The sequence below is a fragment of the Salvia splendens genome, chromosome 14 (assembly GCF_004379255.2).
Source record: "Salvia splendens isolate huo1 chromosome 14, SspV2, whole genome shotgun sequence".
NCBI lineage: Eukaryota > Viridiplantae > Streptophyta > Magnoliopsida > Lamiales > Lamiaceae > Salvia > Salvia splendens.
The window spans coordinates 10,814,357-10,819,969 of NC_056045.1; positions in this window are offsets into that span (position 1 = coordinate 10,814,357).

Below are 5,613 nucleotides of genomic sequence, written 5' to 3' on the forward strand. Positions count from 1 at the left end.
CTTACTTTATTCACTAATTATTTAATACATTATTCTTAAAATCTGTATTAAAAAGAAATATCGCTATTAACAAGGAATGAATGTTTAATATTCATGTTTAAATCCTAGTCTATAGTTTTGTTAATAGTTAGTGGTGTTTGAAATAAAGTATAAATACATTTGGTTACGAGGCAATAGATTTCATCTTCTAACAAAAAAATAGTAATACCTTTATAAATTATTTTTTACAAAAATTTCGAAGTCAGCCCCGACGCCCTGCAATGGGGGCCTATCTTGGGGCTGATGAAGAGGCGATGGGGGATTTGGCTGACGGGCTGGCTCGGCCTTGGTGCGAAGGTGTTCGTGAGTGGAGATCGGCGATGGGGTGGCCGATGGGGTGGCCGATTCGTCCACCATTGTGAATGCCCTTATTTCCTACAATTTCTACCATTCTTCAATAGCAACTATTTCTTCTTCCTCACCACTTTACCGCAACAACTCTAGTTTAACTTCAATTTCCTTCGGAAAAAAAAAACTTCAATTTCTTTCGCAGACAGAAGTAGCACAGCCACCACCACCGCAACTCTGTTAAAAATGAACAAATAAATATTAAAAGACTAAAACTATATCCAATCGGTGGATAAATTCAAGCAACCAAAACTAAAGCAAAGAAGCTAACTGTAGCAGCATATCCATTTTGTGCCTAATTTTCCTAATTGGACCTAACTAGCAAACAAAACACATCCTAAGTTAGAAACTTTGAGGTAAGAGTATGGAGTTGACTATGATTTGTGCTAATTTGTAGAAGATGACACTGGCAAGGTTCTTGGATGAGATACATTGCGTTGCATCATTAGTTTGCGCTGGAGGAGATGGTGCATATGACTATTAATATAGATGTCAAATTGGGCCAGCGGACTAGTAATTTTTTTTTGCAGTATTAAAAATTAACGATTCTAACTCTAAACGTTTGGATTTTAGTAGCCCAACATGCTAATAGGATTACACACTATTAATTAAAGTTTATTTATTTATTATTAAATAAATTTTTTATATTTCGTAGTATATTTACATCATTAACAAAGTCAATGTTGCAAATTAATACTCCTTCCGAATTTTGTCACACTAAATATGAAACACTTGGTTTTCGAGATTTTATGCAGCGTTTTTTTTATGAGTTAATATGAGTTAAATGAAGATAGGGTAAAGTTATAGAGATAGTAAAGTAAAGATGATGTTGTGTTAGGATCTTCCATCAATATTCCCAAAATATGCTCCAAATGGTGTTTAATAATTTTACACGAACTAAAAGGAATTGAGTGGGTTTAGCCATAAAAACTAGACCTAAAAGGATTTGATAGGGAGTTAGAAATGGAAGAAGGTTGTGTATAGAGGGAGGAATCCTCCTTGGGACCTAAGACTTCTCACAAGAAGATCAAGGCAATTTAAGCCTACTTTTACCAATGCACACACCATAGATGCATAGTAATTGGATAAAATCTCACATAGGAGATGCTGAAATAAAAGTTTTTTTACATCAACATTCATCAATAAGCTGAGGTTTAAAGTCTCATAAATGAGTATATATAGGTGGGGTTGAAAACCGAAGAAAATACAAAGACCAAATCGCTCGCCCGAATGTTCCCCACTCCTCATTTTGCCCGACTCGTGGGAATTCTCTGCCTAAATTTGAAAAAACAAAGCAAAACGCCCGTCGGGCGTTTTGGACATCTCATTCGCCCGGCTCGGGCATTTCTTCAGGAGTCACACTCTATTCAATGTGTGACTTTCATAAAATGACCACAACTCGCTCCACCGGACTCCGATTGAGACACGCAAGATACTCACCATACTCTTTTGAAGACGAAGACATGTGGCCTTGGAAGAGAATTTGGACTTCATTTGGATTGATAGATTACAATTTGAATCAGACCCCAACTTCGGCTTTTTAGGCCCCAATCTAGCCATGGTATAGTTCATTGTTATTTCTGTTTTAGGAAACATTTTATTTTTGATGAGATAATCTAAAAAGAAAAACGTTTCATTTTTAATGGGACAAATGGAATATATAATAGAGAAAATCGGATGCGTGGGAGACTCTACTACTACAATCTGAAAAATGTACCCACTTTGTTATTTATTTTGGTTATGGGAAAAACGTCATCCGAGTCGGCGTGTTATTAAGTTAAAACGCCAACCAAGACGGAATTTTGTAAATAATTTGTGATTTTTGAAAAATACAGTCTTTATTATAAAACGCCGTTCAGGTTAGCGTGTTTAATTTAAAAACGCCAATTTCGTTGGCGTATTTAAGCTATTATCAGAAAAAAAATCCATATTCATAATTTATAAACGCCGATTCGCGTGGTGTGTTTAAATGATTTTCTGAAAAAAAAGTAAATTCAGAAACGCAATCGACGTTGTCGTTTCTTCCCAGAATGAATAATATATCCGATTATCCTCCCAAAATCGCCAAAACTTATCTTCAACCCACACACAACCACACACAATGGCTTTGAACGGTGATTTCACCCTCCATCTAGCAATTGCATCAACAAGGAGTGAATCAGTGCCATTCTTCTGCATATTTGATATATTCTTCGATTAGTATGCTTATTTTTTATAATGTTGGAGTAATTGTTTGGTAGTTATTTAGGGTTTGTAATGTTGTAAATTGAGTTAAAATTTTGTGTTGCATTATTATTTAGCGTCGTGGCTTATTTGAATGCATTATTGTTGATTGATAGTTGAGATATTGGTGTTTAGTTAGGGTATAAATTTGATTAAAATTGAGTTTAAACTAGGTAGTGTTGTTCTACCTTAAAAATTGGGCAACTTGATTGGGTTTAAGTGGGTTATAAATTGGTGTTGCATTATTTGGGTTAAGGTGTTACATTATTTGATATTGGGTTCAATAGTGACAATTTATTGAAATTATTTAGGTTTATGTATATTGTTTAGTTTGAATTGTGAATGTTGTGTAGGTGAATTGGGTTCAAATTTTGTGTAAGTAGCTTATAAATTGGTTGTACATTATTTGATATTGGTGTTCCATTTTGTGATATTAGGTTGAATAGTATCCAATTATTGAAATTGTTTAGGTTTGTGTATTGTTTAATTTGAATTGTGAATGTTGTGTAGGTGAATTATGTCAACATCATCTACTTCTCGTCGAAGACTTTTATGTGGTCCTGAGGACCCTTCTGTATTGTATCTTCAGAGACAACACGTCTATCAAAACATATGGGCAGGAGTTGAATCACAAGAAGTACGATGTAGAAGATATGAAGGAATTATTTGGGATATTCCCACACATCCCCGTGTTTTGGCGACAATAGACGAGATGGGCTTTGACGGCATATTGAGGTATGGCCAGCCAAAGGACATTGACTGTGACGCCCCACTTTTCGAACCCTAAGACGTTTGCTTTTTTTTTTCTTTTATTGTCACGATTTAAATTACGAATTGTTATGTGGTTGCTTTGGTAACCTAATTTTGATTTGACCGAGTCAATTTCGTTGATTTTATTACGTGGCTTAAATTAATTGATGTGGAATGAAATATATATTGCGGTAAAGTATATTTTAAGGGGAGTGAGATTTAATTAGGATCATAAATAATTACCTTGCCCTTTTATGGAGAAAATTTCGACCACTATTAATTATTGGAGAGGAATTTCTTTTTCTTGGATTTAATTATTTGTTTTGGGATAATTATCCAAATTAAATCCAAAGCCTAATTATCTTATTTCTTCATGATAAAAATCGACCCCTATTATTCTTCTAAGGGAGATTTCAAAATCTCCCAAATATTTGGGAGAAGGGAATTTATTCATTATTCATTTTGATCCCTTAGTTATTTCTTTCCATGATTTAATTGGAATATCCTAGCAAATCTTTCCTTACCTTAATTTATAAAAGATTTGGAAATTATTTTCCTTGTAGGAGAAGTAAATCACACGCCTACTACCGTATTATTTGGGAGGATTTTTATTCTATTCCGTATTATCTTATTCTGCTCCGTGAAATACAAATTTAATCATAGGCTAATTAAATAGCCCATGATTTTCGAAAATCCTCCTTAATTCTCCCTCAATTTCACGCCAATCATCCCCCTCCAAATCTCTCAAATCTTTATTTGATTATTCTCCCAAATCTTCAATTAATTGTGGGATATTCAACTCTATAAATAGAGACTAACTAAATCCCTAACCCTAGCCACCACAAACCACACGCCTACACACTCTCTCTCACACGCCATTCTCTCTTCTCCACTCCTCCCATACTTGTTCTTCTACTCTACTCAAGATCCTTTCGATTTGCCAAGAGTTTGTTGAAGAATCAAGAGTTATATTTGTTTCTACCGATTGTTTCGTTCAAGAAAGGTACAATCAAATCTCTATTCTTCATTCCTCTCCATCTAAACTTTCTTTGACTCTCTCATGCATATAGTGAGTGTAGGGGATTCAAATCTAAATCGGTGGGAATTTGTATTTGTATATGTGTATGCGTTTTGAATGAATTTGTATGAAGATTTAATGAATCATTGGTGAACAATGTATGATTATATGAAAGCATGAGGGTGATGACTCTTTTAAGCATGTTTGTGTGTTAAAACCATGAAAAGGGTGTGTTTGAATGAATGGGGATAAAACCCTAATTCGAATGTTGAAACATGCAAAACAATGAGTTCGAACAGTAGGTTCCGACACGTTTTTAACTGACCAAATGAACTCCTTTTTGTTCGATTATTTTTTCTAAGTAAACTTCATGTTTTCTTCTGTGTTGTGTGAGAATTTCAACCTATTTGGACAAAATATGAAGTTTTGGTGAATTATTGAAGTTGACTGCGCAATTCTGCCAGAAAATGTTTTCTCGACCAGTAGGTTATGTTTTCGAATTGACCGACCAAAAAGGGGTATTTTGATATGAAATTTAAACTGGAAGTTATTTGATGAGTCTACTGCATTGTGGTAAAGTTTTAGCCCCAGCGGAAGTCGGGTGAATTTTTAATGATTCTCACAAAATGGTTGCGCAGTTCTGCCAGATGTTTATCTTTACAAGATGACTATATTGTTATGTTATAAGTGATACACATGATTTATATATGGGTTAAAGAACCACTCTATGATGAAGTGATGTGTTATTCAAAGATGTATGCTATGATGTGATTTCCATATGTTGATGGAGAAAAGGGAACCGTCGGGGACATGCATAATTTTAAGTCAATGTTTGTGACTAATTAGTAATACACATCATCTAAAGGTGATAACGCGCGCGCGAAGTGTGATAACAAAGGAAAAGCAGTACTTGAGATTCTAAACGGTCGAGGTGGGCTCTCTTTTAAATAAGGACTATGTCCTAATGTTTTATCGATGGAAATAACTATGATTATCATGCCTTGATTTGTTTTTAAGTGCCTATTTGAGGTGGCTTTTTGCCACTATTATATAAATCGAATTCGGGTCCTCGTAGGGACGCAAACCCTACTTGGATTAGTGTACACCTATGGTAGACCGTGTGCTAGCGTACGGGCTGGCCGGTCTAGTGGCCTGGTTTGCGGCCGCATTCCTTGTCATGTATTGGCAGATATGGTTGACGTCTATGGGTAAATGACTGCGCAGTCGCTATTTTG